The sequence below is a fragment of the Pristiophorus japonicus genome, chromosome 16 (genome assembly GCF_044704955.1).
Source record: "Pristiophorus japonicus isolate sPriJap1 chromosome 16, sPriJap1.hap1, whole genome shotgun sequence".
NCBI lineage: Eukaryota > Metazoa > Chordata > Chondrichthyes > Pristiophoridae > Pristiophorus > Pristiophorus japonicus.
Genome location: NC_091992.1, coordinates 57,880,227 through 57,897,062, shown reverse-complemented (window position 1 = coordinate 57,897,062; position 16,836 = coordinate 57,880,227).

Below are 16,836 nucleotides of genomic sequence, written 5' to 3'. Positions count from 1 at the left end.
TGTTATCCTGCCCTCTCAGGTAAAGTCATTGAACTTTTTTTGGCACTGCTCTGCCCTGGGATGAGAGAGTTGGCACTCAGTGCCAGTGCCATCTCCCTTTGGGTGGCATGAGTGATATTCTTGGCTGACTAGCACGGAGCCTGTGTCTGCTTACTTGAATTTCTTCCACAAAAAGTTTTGGGGTTCAGAGACAGAAAGGTTGTCCTTACCTACTGCCTTGTTTGACTGCTTGGTGCTGATGTTCTTGGAAAGTATGATTTAAAAGATTGATGAGACATGCAGCGAAGTCACCTGGGAGTCCAATTTTTTTAATTCATTCTCTGGGTTTGGGCGTTCCTGGCAAGGCCAGCATTTACTGCCGTACCAAATTGCACTTGAGAATGAGCTGCCTTCTTGAACCACTGCAGTCCGTGTGGTGAAGGTGCTCCCACAGTGTTGTTTGGGAGGGAGTTCCAGGATTTTGACCCAGCGACGATGAAGGAACGGCGATATATTTCCAAGTCAGGATGGTGTGTGACTTGGAGGGGACCTTGGAGATGATGATGTTCACGTGCACCTGCTGAACTTGTCCCAGTGAGAGAGATGAGAGCTGTTCCTTTCTTATCTGACTGTCCCCCAGTCTGATACAGAAGTGTCAGCTGTGACTCAGTGGGCAGCACTCACGCCTCTGAGTCAGAAGGTTATGGGTTCAAGTCCCACTCCAGAGACTTGAGCACACAAATCTAGGCGGACACTCCAGTGCAGTGCTGAAGGAGCGCTGCACTTTCGGAGGAGCCATCTTTTGGATGAGATGTTAAATCCTCTCAGGTGGACGTAAAAGATCCCATGACACTATTTTCAATAAGAGCAGAGGAGTTATCCCCGGTGTCCTGGCCAATATTTATCCCTCTCTCAACATAACAAAAACAGATTATCTAGCCATTATCACATTGCTGTTTGTGGGGGCTTGCTGTGCGCAAATTGGTTGCCATGTTTCACTTCAAAAAAAGTACTTCACTGGCTGTAAAGTGCTTTAGGTCATCCGGTGGTCATGAAAGGTGCTATATAAATGCAAGTTCTTTCTTTCTTTGAATGCTGAACTGGCTGTTTAAAGGCTGGACTCCAATTTCCAGGTACTCCAGCAAATTATACCCATCTTACATGGGATTTACATCAATGACTATTCTAATGGATATGTAAATTTGCTGACCCAGGAAATCACCGTGTAAATTACCTACCGACCATTGGTAGGCGCAAGAAATTTGTAGCGTTACTTGCACGAGGGTTTACTGGGTTAGCTCATTTTAGTGGGTTACTAGCCTGTCTGCCTGTGGGACCTAGGTTTCAATCCCACACAGACTGATGGGATGAAAGTCTTCTCTGCGGGCTTTGATTTTCAGCAGTATTAGTTTAGTTCCTAGTGGACTTGAGCCTATGACCAAATACTTCATAATTTAGCACTAATCGACAATGCCATTGAGAGGCCATAGAACGACGGGGGTGGAAATCGGAGTCACACTGGTACAGTCTCAGGCACTCTTCGAACTGTCGAATCATTGAATGATACAGCACAGAGGTAGGCCATTCGGCCCATCATGCCTGTACCGGCTCTTTGAAGAGCTATCCAATTAGTGCCACTCCCCTGCCCTTTCTCCATGGCCCTACAAGTCCTTTTCCCCATCCAATGAAAACAGTTTCTCCTTAATGGCAATTCTTCTTCTTAGGCACTCCCCTGGAGTTGAGGATGACTTGCTTCCACACTAAAATGAGTTCGCAGGTGACTGATGAGTCCAGTGCGGGACCTACAGTCTCTGTCACAGGTGGGGCAGACGGTGGTTGGATGAAAACCCTCGGGTTACTCTTCTGAGGTTGAACTAGTTGGCAGAGGGTAGTTGGAGCTTTAGACTGCATCGGCTGACCTGGGAGTGCTTGATGCTGACACCGGGTAATCGAATTGGAAAGAGCCATTCCCCAGCACTGATATCCCTTTCCTTGACAAGCACACAAACGTAAAGATTGAGAGACTGAGTTTGAGAATGGACCATATTCTGTCCACTTTGGGTGACAGACCATGGACTCGATTTTTGTCTCCCTACTGCCCTGTTTTTTTGGCAATCTTCATAGGCGGTCCCTCGAACGAGGATGACTTGCTTCCACACCAAAATGGTCAAGGTCACAGATGCCTCAATGAAGGACCCGATGTTCCAGTCCTGAACTCCAGTTGAAGGGGTGGAAGATGCCTGTGCGTGGAGTTTTTTAACGTGTGGTGACCGTTGCACATCAGCCATCACACCGGCTTGACAGAGCTAGGTCTTTATCCAGTGGCAAGGGTTAACCAGGACAACTGGAGACCTGCTCTGCTGCACGGACCTAGTGCACACACATAAACCGTTAATGTCAACTATTTATCACTCCCTATAACACATGGGTATTTTGTCTCAACTTGTTACTCTAAAAGTCACTTCCCTCGAGCCCTGTGCTGTGAGAGTGTGCAGGAACACTGTACTTCATTCCCCTCACTCTTAAATATCAGTCATGACTGGACCCTGATTAAGATTAGGGTCCGTACCCAACTAACAAACGCACCTTTTACATCAGTGTATCAGCTGTATTGACAAAACAGAATATATTGAACAAAAACTAGAGCGATTAGACCAGAGTGCTGCGGACAGCAGAGATTGGAACTCCCCCAAGAACATAACAATAAAGTAAGTTTGCAGGAAGTTGGAGAAGCTGAACAAGGCGTTGGTTGAATGGATTGTACAGCAGGATACTAAATCTTCCCGTTTTCTCAAAGTATGGAATGGATTGAACCACACACACAATGACATAGAATATACAGCATAGAAAGGGGTCATTTGCCTCAACCACTTCCTGTTCAAGTGAGTGCCACAGCAAACTTGAGTAAATAAATTTGTCCTTATTTCCCTATTGAATTTAATAGTAACTATCTTGTACTGACGGCTTAGATTTGAATTCTGTAACTCTAGAAATAAATCCCAGTACTTTATAAGGACAGGGCAGTAAAGGACGAAATGCACAAGACGAACGTTGACTTACTGCTGGAGGCTCAGCTATTGACATTTTTGGACTGGTCTCAACTTAGGAGGCTAGTGCGCTTGCCCAAAACCAGTGCAGGCCTAATTTATATATTAAACTCAGGGCGCTACGATATTATTAGCAAACTGGCATACTCCATTTTATTTACAGTCAGCACTGCCACTGCCGTTTCCTCACCCCGCCATGGACAACGAATATTGGGAGGTGGACATTTGCAGTGCTGCTTAAGCTGCAGCTGGGTAAAGTTGGAATCAGGTCTGGCAATTAATCTGGCAGAAACCCTCACCACTTTTAAGAGATGGTTGGATGGTCACTTAAAGTGCCGTAACCTGCAAGGTTACGGACCTAGAGCTGGTAATTGAGATTAGACTGCATAACCTCTTGTTGGACGGCGCAGATATAATGGTAAGTACTGCAGGGAATCGAATACAGCCAGGGTGATCTCCTGGACTAGTTTCGATCGCCTGGATGGGTTGGAGAGGAATTTTCCCAGATTTTCTCTCCCTAAATTGGCCTGGGTTTTTATCTGGTTTTTGCCTCTCCCAGGAAATCACATGGCTCCAGTTGAGGTGGTGTGTAGAATGTTTCAGTATAAGGGGTGTCGCAGTTGTGTGAGGCGGACTGGTTGGGCTGGGTGCTCTTTACCTTTCCATCATTGTTCATAGGTTTATATGTAACCTTCAGGGCTGCTGACCGAGGGCCGTGCGGCTCTTTGTCGGCCGGCGTGGACACAATGGGCCGAAATGGCCTCCTTCTGCGCTGTAAATTTCTATGTTTCTATGTTTCTATTATTTTTGTGACTTTAAAGCCTTAATAAAGATGCTCTTAATTTCAAATATTTGCTGCTGGTATGCTCTTTACATTTCACTGCCAGTTCAATCTGTTGCTGCCTAGCAACTCCTGGCTGGCCACCCACATCTTACCCTACGTAAACTAGAGGTGATCCAAAACTCGGCAGCCCGTGACCTAACTTACACCAAGTCCCGCTCACCCATCACCCCTGTGCTCGCTGACCGACATTGGCTTTCGGTTAAGCAATGCCTCGATTTCAAAATTCTCCTCCTTATTTTCAAATCCCTCCATGGCCTCGCCCCTCCCTATCTCTGTCTTCGCCTCCAGCCCCACAATCCCCCAAGATGTCTGCGCTCCTCTAATTCTGCCCTCTTGAGCATCCCTGATGATAATCGCTCAACCATTGGTGGCCATGACTTCCGTTGCCTACTCCCCAGGCTCTGGAACTCCCTGCCTAAACCTCCTGCCTCTCTACCTCTCTTTCCTCCTTGAAGGCACTTCTTAAAACCTACCTCTTTGACCAAACTTTTGGTCACCTGCGCTAATTTCTACTTATGCGGCTCGGTGTCAAATTTTCATCGCATAATACTCCTGTGAAGTGCCTTACATAAGAACATAAGAAATAGGAACAGGAGTAGGCCATACGACCCCTCGAGTCTGCTCCGCCATTCAATAAAATCATGGCTGATCTGATCATGGACTCAGCTCCACTTCCCTGCCTGCTCCCCTGATCCTCTTACCATTTAAGAAACTGTCTATTTCTGTCTTAAATTTATTGAATGTCCCAGCTTCCACAGCTCTCTGAGGCAGCGAATTCCACAGATTTACAACCCTCTGAGAGAAGAAATTTTCACCTTATCTCCGTTTTAAATGGGCGGCCCCTTATTCTAAGATCATGCCGTCTAGTTCTAGTCTCCCCCATCAGTGGAAACATCCTCTCTGCATCCACCTTGTCAAGCCCCCTCATAGGCCCCAAGTTTCCACCTGATTTTCTCCTGATTTTTAGGAGCAACTGGTGTAGAACGGAGTATCTTAGAAATCGGAATTCTTGTCATTTAGTTTGCTCCAGTTCTAGTCAAATAGAACAGTTTCACTTTGGAACATAATTTTTTTTTCAAAAGGGGGCGTGTCCGGCTACTTACGCCTGTTTTCAAAGTTTCGCCAGTGAAAACTTACTCCAAACTAACTTAGAATGGAGTAAGTGAAGATTTTTGTACGCTCGAAAAAACCTTGTCTACACTTTAGAAAATCAGGCGTAGGTTACAAATCAGGCGTAGGGAATGGGGGGGGGTTTAAAGGGAAGTTTACAAACATTAAACACTTCAGTTTTACAAATAAAGAGCCATCATCAATAATAAATTATAAATACATCAATAAATCAACCAATAAATCAATCAAAAAAAATTAATAAGAACATTTTTTTTTTTAAATCAATAAATAAAACATTTTCTACTTACCGACTGCAGCACCGGGAGCCCTCCAACAGCGTGCTGGGATGCCCCCCTCAGTGTGTCTCTGTCAGTGTCTCTATCTCTCTGTCTGTCTGTGTGTGTGTGTCTCTCACTCTCTGTCTGTCAGTGTCTGTGTTTCTGACAGTGAGGGGAGGGGGAGGAGGGGGGTAGAGGGAGAGAGGGGGGGAGCAGAGGGAGGGAAGGGAGAGAAGGGGAAGGGATGGGGGAGAAGGGGGAGGGGGGAGAAGGGTGGGGAGAAGGGGGAGGGGGGAGAAGGGGATAAAGGGGAGAAGGGGGAGAAAGGAGATGGGGGGAAAGGAGATGGGGGGAAAGGAGATGGGGGAAAGGAGATGGGGGGGAAAGGAGATGATGGGGGGGAAAGGAGATGGGGGGAAGGAGATGGGGGGAAAGGAGATGGGGGGAAAGGAGATGGGGGGAAAGGAGATGGGGGGAAAGGAGATGGGGGAGGGAAGGAGAAGGGGGGGAAAGGAGAAGGGGGAGGGAGGCTGAACGGGCCGGGCCCGAGACTTTGGGCAGGGCCCGTCCCCAGCACCAGATTTACAGGTAGGCGGCATTGGGTCGGTTCGGGGGGGTGGTGGGAGGGAGGTCGGTTCGGTTCGGGTCGGGGGGAGGGAGGGAGAGGAAGGTCAGGTCGGGGGGAGGGAGGTCAGGTCGGATCCAGTCCGGGGGGGGGGGAAGCGGGAGTCGGGTCGGATCCAGTCCGGGGGTGGGGGAAGCGGGAGTCGGGTCGGGTCGGGTCCAGTCCGGTCTGGAGGTGGGGGGCGGGAAGCGGGAGTCGAGTCGGGTCGGGAGGAAGCAGGAGCTGGCCGTGGGAGGAGCCTTATTCACGCAGCCCCAGTGAGGCCATTCGGCCAGGGCTAGGGGCTGCGTGCTTCGGGCAACTCCCACACAGTTTTGGGCACCTGGAGCTACTGCACTTGCGCGCCCACTGTAGCGCATGTGCAGAGGTCCCGGCACTGTTTTCGGCGCAGGGACCTGGCTCCGCCCTCTACAGCTCCTGCTGCGCTGCGCCGCGGGCCAGAGGACCTGCAGGAAGGTGGAGAAATCTGGAGGGTTTTTTTAGGCGCACTTTGTGGCACGAAAAACGGGCATCCAGGTCGGGACTGCGCTGTTCTAGGCGCGGCTCGAAACTTGGGCCCATAATCTTATATGTTTCGATAAGATCACCTCTCATTCTTCTGAATTCCAATGAGTAGAGGCCCAACCTACTCAATCTTTCCTCATAAGTCAACCCCCTCATCCCCGGAATCAACCTAGTGAACCTTCTCTGGACTGCCTCCAAAGCAAGTATATCCTTTCGTAAATATGGAAACCAAAACTGCACGCAGTATTCCAGGTGTGGCCTCACCAATACCTTATATAGCCTTGGGATGTTTCACTACGTTAAAGGCGCTATATAAATACAAGTTGTTTGATGTTGCTTGGTTTGCTTACCCCATACCCTCCGCCGACCCCTGAACATTTTACCCCTCCCCTTTAAGCAGCTGCTACAGGTGTGCCTCAGTCTCTGTCCCGGCCGGATTTCCTGCCCCTCCCGTCCCCCCAACTCCAAATAGGGAGCAGCCTATAAGCTGCACGCTGAGCGTGGGCAGCTCACCTCCTTGTTTAAATGAGGCCCAATCACGAAACTCCCACAAAGGTCACGAGGCTGTCAGTGTGGATGTACTGCCCCTCGCCCAGCTGATGCAGACTGGAAACGAAAATCGACCACCCTGCCCCCTTTCCTTCGTTACAGGCGAGGCAGCACGAGATTCACAGCAAGAACATTAGCTACTGCTGGAAGCCCAGCCGTTGGGATTCTCGGACTGGCCTCAGTTGAGTTGGCCGGTACTCCCGGGCGAAACTGGCGGAGGCCTAATTTGTACATTAAAATGTGGGTCTCACGATGGGTATTAGGAAAATCTCCGATGGCCAATTTTGTGTCAGTCAGACACTGGGTGGCTTGTAACAGAGTCAACAGAAGCCAATTAATGTGTAGAGATGTGGTCACACTGACAAGGTCATACTGAGGCTGAGAGTTCTCTTCCTGCTTAAGATAGTGACAATGGAGAGTTTTTAAAGGGGGAAAAAATAGCTTCTCATACTATAAAACAGCTGTGCATTAATTACAGAGTGAAATATGTAAATTATTACTTCACACACACACACCATAGAAACCATTGGTAGCACAGATGCCATAGTTATAACACTGTTTGCACAAAGCTTTCAAGATGCAAATTTATGATTGGCATATTTACTGGGAACAGATGGCTTTATCGAGTTGCTAATTCTAGAGAAAATTATCCTTTTATTTTAAGTTAGGAATGACTGCATAGATATACTTCTGGCACATGACTATGCATCCGATAATTATTCATGAAAAGGAGTCTCTTATTAGAGGAAGAAAAGTATTGACTTGTTAAACATGATCTGACAAGATCACATCAGCCTCCTCCTCCAGCACTGAATGTGCGAGTGAGTGAAATCCAAGATAATGACAACAAATGTCACGTAAAGCTGTCACTTTCGAATCCGTCCTTAGCTACGCTGTTGTGCAGCTTGGCTCCAGCGGAGATAAGGCCTCGAACAAATCCGAACCTTGATCCCAGCCGAAGTAAGCAGACCTTTCGGGAAATGTAAGACCATCTGGTTGGTTTCTATAAACTTTGCGGCTGAAAGCAGATAGGAACCTGTGAACAAGAGGAGGCCATTCAGCCCCTCGAGCCTATTCAGCCATTCAATGAGATCATGGCTGATCTGTATCTGAACTCCATCTCCCCACCTTGGGTTCTGTAACTCTCGATGCCCAACAAAAATCGATCGATCGCAGTTTTGAAATCTTCAATTGACGCCCCCTTCCCTGCCACCCCCCTCCCCACCGCCCCCCAGCCTCAACAGCTTTTTGGGGGAGAGCTCCATATTTCCACTATCCTTGGTGTGAAGAAGTGCTTCCTGACATCACCCCAGCCTCGCTCAAACGCTGAGCTTATTCCCCCTTGTCCTGGACTCTGGACAGTAGATTGTGTCTGGGCAAATCTCAGGCTGTTAGAAATCTGTTCTGACCAATGACCTGAATGGGGCGGAAATTGCGGTCGGAGGTTTTCTTCGGACGGATGCCTCCGACCGGAAAAACTTTTACTAAAATATCTGGTTGTCCCGGAGGTACGAAGGATTGCGGTCAGAGGCCTAGTTTCGCTGTGCAGCGTATGGGAACATGTCTTCCAGGTACGTGTTCATATCCTGAGATCACGTGGGCCTGGACCACCAATGAACATCTCGTATTCTCATTGATAATAATGGGAGCTCCGTTTGTATCCCGTTACTATCAACGAGAATACCTCCCAAAAACAAGAAACACAACACAATAAATAAAAAAACACCTCACATATTTAGAATTAATTGAAATTCACTGTAATTAAATGTTTTAGAAAAGAAAATGTCTTTTGATTTTTTTTATACATGTTTTAAAAATAAACTTACCTTCATGAACAGGGTTTTTAATTAAAAATGAGTGATTCAATCAAATGTTTCTATGTTTTAAAACTCTTACACTGGTAAAAGTAAGTTATACGCCTGCTTCTACCAGGCGTAAGAGCTTGAAGGACATTCACTGAGCATGATTTGAGCAAATAGCCCAATCTCTCCCGCGGAAGTCCTTTCAGAGGGGATGCGTGCGATCTGTGTAAAGACATTTTGACAGATCGGAAAAGCCGGTTATTGGTGCATGCGCATTGCGCGGCAATGACCAGCATTTGTGAGGCTCTCTCTCTGTCTGTCTTTCCTTCTTTAGCTCCGTTTGTATGCATCGGCCTCTTGGGTGTTTTGGGCAAGAGCAAATAGGGTAAACACTTCAATGGGGCCCAAAATAGGGCGAGGTGTAAAACGGGCATGCAACCCGCACTTATCTTATACGATAATGAGGGGGCTCTTCAAAGTGGATGCAGAGAGGATATTTCCACTCATAGGGGAAACTAAAACTAGGGGACGCAGTCTTAGAATAAGCGGCCGCCCATTTAAAACTGAGATGAGGAGAAATTTCTTCTCACAGAGGGTTGTAAATCTGTGGAATTCTCTGCCCCAGAGAGCTGTGGAGGCTGGGTCATTGAATATATTTAAGGCAGAGATAGACAGATTTTTGAGGAATAAGGTTATGGGGAGTGGACAGGGAAGTGGAGCTGAGTCCATGCTCAGATCAGCCATGATCTTATTGAATGGCGGAGCAGGCTCAAGGGGCCAAATGGCCTACTCCTGATCCTATTTCTTACGTTCTTATTCCCTTGCTTTTGCCTTTGTTGTTGGCATCAATGGAGTGAGTGGCAGCTTCATTGGAATCAGCAGCAGATGCCCACAGAGGTGGCCAGCAATTACATCCACAGAAGCCCAGACTGCAGCTCTGGGGACATTAGGGGATAGAATAGAGTGCAGTGTGACTTGCAGCTGTACCAAGGCATTCTGCCTCTGACAGCTGCCTTTAGACCAGCCATCCCACTGTTCAGTAGGGCCACAGGTCCAGGGTCCAGTGGACTGGCAACAGCTGGAGTCCTCCTGCCTGACTCTGATTTCTCTTGACTGATCCTCCGCATCCCCGGGAGAAGGACATCCGTGCAGGAGAGATCGGGCTATTTGTCCGTCTCATGCCCAGCCAATGTCCTTCAAACTTTTACACCTGGTAATAGCAGACGTATAGCTTTCCTTTACCAGCGTAATACTTTTAAAACATAGAAATATTCATTTTAAACACTCATTTTTATATTAAAAACCCTGTCCATTAAGGTAAGTTTATTTTTAACGCTACTAAAACACATAGAAAAAATTTCAGAAACATTTTTTTTCTAAAACATTTAATTACATTTAATTTCAATTAATTTTAAATACGTGAGGTGTTTTATTTATTATTAGGCGGTGTTTGGGTGTTTTAGGGTGTTTTCTCATTGATAGAACCTTAGAAGATGAGAAAGGGGATTTAATAATGGGAAATGTGGAAATGGCTGAGACCTTAAACAATTATTTTGCTTCGGTCTTCACAGTGGAAGAAACAAAAACCATGCCAAAAATTGTGGTCATGGGAATGTGGGAAGGGAGGACCTTGAGACAATCACTATCACTAGGGGGGTAGTGCTGGACAGGTTAATGGGACTCAAGATAGACAAGTCCTCTGGTCCTGATGAAATGCATCTCAGGGTATTAAAAGAGATGGCGGAAGTTATAGCAGATGCATTCGTTATAATCTACCAAAATTCTCTGGACTCTGGGGAGGTGCCATCGGATTGGAAAGCAGCTAATGTAACGCCTCTGTTTAAAAAAGGGGGCAGACAAAAGGCAGGTAACTATAGGCCGGTTAGTTTAACATCTGTTGTGGGGAAAATGCTTGAAGCTATCAGTAAGGAAGAAATAGCGGGACATCTAGATAGGAATAGTGCAATCAAGCAGACGCAACATGGATTCATGAAGGGGAAATCATGTGTAACTAATTTACTGGAATTCTTTGAGGATATAACGAGCATGGTGGATAGAGGTGTACTGATGGATGTGGTGTATTTAGATTTCCAAAAGGCATTTGATAAGGTGCCACACAAAAGGTTACTGCAGAAGATAAAGGTACGCAGAGTCAGAGGAAATGTATTAGTATGGATCGAGAATTGGCTGGCTAACAGAAAGCAGAGAGTCGGGATAAATAGGTCCTTTTCGGGTTGGAAATCGGTGGTTAGTGGTGTGCCACAGGGATCGGTGCTGGGACCACAACTGTTTACAATATACATAGATGACCTGGAAGAGGGGACAGAGTGTAGTGTAACAAAATTTACAGATGACACAAAGATTAGTGGGAAAGCGGGTTGTGTAAAGGACACAGAGAGGCTGCAAAGAGATTTAGATAGGTTAAGCGAATGGGCTAAGGTTTGGCAGATGGAATACAATGTTGGAAAATGTGAGGTCAACCACCATGGGAAAAAAAACAGTAAAAGGGAATATTATTTGAATGGGGAGAAATTACAACATGCTGCGGTGCAGAGGGACCTGGGGTTCCTTGTGCATGGATCCCAAAAAGTTAGTTTGCAGGTGCAGCAGGTAATCAGGAAGGCGAATGGAATGTTGGCCTTCATTGCGAGAGGGATGGAGTACAAAAGCAAGGAGGTCCTGCTGCAACTGTACAGGGTATTGGTGAGGCCGCACCTGGAGTACTGCGTGCAGTTTTGGTCACCTTACTTTAGGAAGGATAGACTAGCTTTGGAAGGGGTACAGAGATGATTCACTAGGCTGATTCCAGAGATGAGGGGGTTACCTTATGATGATAGATTGAGCAGACTGGGTCTTTACTCGTTGGAGTTCAGAAGGATGAGGGGTGATCTTATAGAAACATTTAAAATAATGAAGGTGAGAGGCAGAGAGGTTGTTTCCACTGGTTGGGGAGACTAGAACTAGGGGGCACAACCTCAAAATACGGAGGAGCCAACTTAAAACCGAGTTGAGAAGGAATTTCTTCTCCCAGAGGGTTGTGAATCTGTGGAATTCTCTGCCCAAGGAAGCAGTTGAGGCGAACTCATTGAATATATTCAAATCACAGATAGATAGATTTTTAACCAATAAGGGAATTAAGGGTTATGGGGAGCGGGCGGGTAAGTGGAGCTGAGTCCACGGCCAGATCAGCCATGATCTTGTTGGGTGGCGGAGCAGGCTCGAGGGGCTAGATGGCCTACTCCTGTTTCTAATTCTTATGTTCTTATGTTCTTATTAATGTTGAGGAAGTCCAGAACCAGGGGTCACAGTCTAAGGATAAGAGGTAAGCTAATTAGGATCGAGATGAGGAGAAACTTCTTCACCCAGAGAGTGGTGAACCTGTGGAATTCTCTACCACAGAAAGTTGTTGAGGCCAGTTCACTAAATATATTCAAAAAGGAGTTAGATGTAGTCCTTACTACTAGGGGGATCAAGGGGTATGGTGAGAAAGCAGGAATGGGGTACTGAAGTTGCATGTTCAGCCATGAACTCATTGAATGGTGGTGCAGGCTCGAAGGGCCGAATGGCCTACTCCTGCATCTATTTTCTATGTTTCTATGTTTCTATAGTAATGGTACTTGCACAAACGGAGTTCCCAGTTTTATCAATGAGAATACTGCATAGTGATTGGTTGTCCAGGCCCACGTGACCCCAGCTTGTACGTACGAACCTCAAAGTCAACTCCCTATGCACTGCGCAGCGAATCAAGGGCCTCCGACTGCGATCCTATGTTCCTCCGGGACCACCAGGTACTTTCGTAGATTTTTGGGGGGGGTTCGTATGAAGGGAGCCTCCGACCGCAATTCTCCTCCAGTACGTTGATTGTATCCACTTTGGAATTCACTGTGATAAAACAGAAAGTGCACTGACATGGTGCTTTGTGATTGGAGGTTAGTCAAACAAGAAAGAGTGCATTTATTCAGTGATGTCATTCATTCAGGCGATGATTATTGGCACAGACATGTAGGGGTAAAGAGGGTTGATGTGTTGTCATGTTTTAGGATAGGTAGTGGATTGAGGGAATGTCCCTTTATTGGACAATGTGACATCTTCTTACGACATCACTAACAAACACACTCTACAAGATGGCTCCTACACAGAAAACTGTCATCATGTGACCTTGCCACATGATCCTTTTATCATTTACTTCAGTAGTTGCAGTACATCAGTAGTCCACTATGGGGAGCTCTATTACAGCAAGGAGGAGGTGAGGTGGTTGGTGTCAGAGGTGCTCCACAGAGGTGGTGAGATGTGGTGTGATGCCCTCTTGCAATAAACTCTCCCTGGTTCTCCTTTGCTCCACCCTGGTGCTACTTATCCTACGTGATGATGGCTTTCGAGGGAATGTCTCTCTGGAATGCCACACGTGCTCCTGAGGGGCTCTCTGTCTGGGAGGGAGTCTTGCGGGGGGTTGGGGGTTGAAAATCGACCATTGGTCTGATCCTGTGAGAAACAATGAGCGGCAAGTCCGGGTGCCTTTGGCCGAATGGCAAAAATTAAATCGCCGTGGAGAAACGTTCCGCAGGAGCAGAAATTCAGAGCCTCCACCAGACTCTTGTCTGTCAGAAGCTCCTCCCATCCCCCTGTGTCAGCTGGTCCAGGCTCAGTTACCCAGAGTGCATTGCGAGTGTACAAGCAGGAAGCTGAGTGGCTACACTCCTGGCACCACATGTTGACGTCGGCAACTGAGGTCAGAGGGCACTCGGCGGACAGATGGCGGGAAGGTTCAGAAAGCACGAGGAGACTTGGTTGAAACGTGCTCATGACAGAAATTGGCTTCCACCCGATGCTCCCGCCTGAAAACACTCCCTGCGACTGATTCAGCGCAAACATGCCGAAAATATCGAGGAAACTCACCCCCCATATCTTTTTAATAATGCATAAAATTAATATCTAATCATTGAAAGCACAGTTCTATGTTCAGAGAGATGAATCATAACAGATAGTCTGGTGAAAGGTGTCGATGGAGAACTCCACTTGGAATTACATAGAATTGACAGCATAGAAATGGGCTATTTAGTCTTTGTGCTCCACTTAAGCCTTGTATCATCTCACCCCATCAGCCTATTCTTCTATTCCTTTCTCCCTCATGTGTTTATCTAGCTTCGCCTTAAATGCATTGATACTATTCACCTCAACCACTCCCTGTGGTAGTGAGGCCCAAATCTTCACCACACTCTAGGTAAAGAGGTTGCTCCTGAATTCCTTATTGGGTTTATTAATAACTGTCTTACAGTGTAACAACAACTGTGGGGTAGTGGTAGATTTTATGAATTAGCATTCCCGGTAAGGAATTTGCCCTACAGGAGGGCAGATTGGACAATTGGATGCAGTCAGTGGGCCCAATCAGGCTTGTTAACGTCCACATCCGATTATCGGTTCTGGTGCCCTGTCAAGTGAGGGTTGGTGCCAGGCGCACTATTAACCAGATACTGTAAGAATGGTTTGCCGGGTTTTGATACCCCTGAAGGCCGTATAAAGAAAGAAAGACCTAGCATTTGTATCGGGCGTTTCACGATCTCAGTATGTCCCAAAGCGCTTTACAGCTAATGAAGTACTTTTGAAGTGCAATCACTGTTGTAATGTAGGAAATGCAGCATAGCAAGATACCACAAACAGCGATGTGATAATGAATCTGTTTTAGTGACTGTAATGTATGCGCCTGTGACTATGCTCATAAGTTTGTAGAGCTGTTGAATTCCTGTACGGGCTGCTCTTACACATTCTCCACCGTCTGCCGTCCAGGCACGCTATGGCGTACCATCTTGCCGTCCGGAGGAGGCGGGGGTCCCCGATGGAGTGCACTCTATGCGGGAGTCCTCCCACTATTTATCGGGGACTTGGCCTGGAGGGTGGTGCACGGAGCAGTCCCGTGCAACAAATTTTTAAGCCGGTTCACGGGCTCCCAGGCCGCCTGCAATTTCTGCGGTCTGGAGGAGTCCGTGTTCCATGTTTTTATTGAATGCACAAGGTTGCAGCCGCTGTTCAACTATTTAAAGGGGCTGCTCCTGAAATTCTGGCTGCACTTCAGTCCCACACTCCTGATCTTTGGGCACCCTATGCGGAGGGGAGCAGGTAGGTCCGAGGGCCTCCTCGTAGGACTGCTCCTGGGTACGGCCAAGGGTGCCATCAGCCGGTCCAGGCAGCGGGCGGTCGAGGGGGTCGTTCAACCTGACTGCCTGCCTCTCTTCCGCGCCTACATCCGGGCCAGGGTGTCCCTGGAGATGGAGCACGCGGTGTCCACCGGTACGCTCGCAGCCTTCCGCGAGAGGTGGGCGCCGGAGGGACTGGAGTGCATCATCTCCCCCGGCAACCAAACTTTAATTTGATTTTATATGTTTTAAAGTTTAATTTGTTTTTATAGCCGGTTTTAGTGTCGCCCCAGTCAGGGGGTACTTATATAATTTGTCTCTCAGTGCCCTAAAAAAAATACAAAAAAAACAAAAAAGAAACAAAACCCCCCCCCCCAAAAAAACAAAAAAAGGGCATCTGAAAAGTATTTGGAGTGTTCCCCCCCCCCCCCTTTAATAAGGGGCACTCGATTTAATGTTTATTTTTGTTTTGCAACAAAAGAGTTGTAGAGCTGTTGAATTCCTGTTCGGGCTGCTCTTACACACTTTCCACCTTGCCAACCTCGTCTGCCGTCCGGACATGCCATGGCGCACCATTTTGCTATCCGGAGGAGGCGGGAGTCCCCAATGGAGTGCACTCTAAGCGGGAGTCTTCCCACTATTTATTTGGGACTTGGCCTGGAGGGTGGTGCACGGAGCAGTCCCGTGCAACAAGTTTTTAAGTCGGTTCACGGGCTCCCAGGCCGCCTGCAATTTCTGCGCTCTGCAGGAGTCCGTGTTCCATGTTTTTATGGAATGTACGAGGTTGTAGCCCCCATTCCGCTATTTAAAGGGATTGCTCGTCAAATTCTGGCTGCACTTCAGTCCCACTCTCCTGATCTTTGGGCACCCTGTGCGGAGGGGAGCGGGTAGATCCGAGGGCCTCCTCGTAGGACTGCTCCTGGGCACGGCCAAGGGTGCCATCAGCCAGTCCAGGCAGCGGGCGGTCGAGGGGGTCGTTCAGCCTGACTGCCTGCCTCTCTTCCGCGCGTACATCCGCGCCAGGGTGTCCCTGGAGATGGAGCACGTGGTGTCCACCGGTACGCTTGCGGCCTTCCATGAGAGATGGACACCGGAGGGACTGGAGTGCATCATCACCCCCGGCAACCAAATTTTAATTTGATCTTTTAAGTTTAAAGTTTAATTTATTTAATTTGACGGTTTTAGTGCCCCCTCCCCCTTTTAACCATGGGGCACTTGTATAATTTCTGTTTTTAGTGCCCTAAAACAAAAAGGGGGCACTGGAAAAAAATGTATTTTGGAGTATGACCCCCTTGCAGGCGGCATTTGTTAAAAAAGTGCACAACTAAAATAGTTGAACTGGTAATGTGTAGTGTGATTGTTAAACCTTTGCTAATAAACCAACTAGTTCTTAATCGTAATGTGTTGCTATGAATTCTTAAGCAAAGAATCCATGAAGCAAATACATTACAGTGATGTTGGTTGATGAAAATACGTTGGCCTGGATACCGGGGATAATTCCCATGCTTTTATTTGCATAGAGTCACGGGATCTTTTATATCCACCTGAGTGGGCAGACAGGGTCAGGTTTAATGTCTCATTCGAAAGGCAGCTCCACCGACAGTGCAGCATTCCCTCAGCATTGCATTGAAGTGTCAGCCTAGATTATGTGCTCAAGCCTCTGGACTAGGTCTTGAACCCACAACCTTCTGACTTAGAGGCGAGACTGAGCCACAGCTGACACTTCCCCAATATGAACCTGCTCATTTCTAATCTGTTAATGCTTAATATAAGGTGACAATCACTTCCGGTATTCTATTCATGGAACTGCGTGATTTCCTATCAGGGAAAAGCTAGCAACAGTGATATGCCTCTCTAAACAAATCTGCTTATAAATATTGTGCACGTGTTGTATTGTTGGTGCAATCGCAGAGCTGCCTCAGGGACTTAAGTTTATTTTAAGTCCTTTCAGCACTCTCTTAAATAAA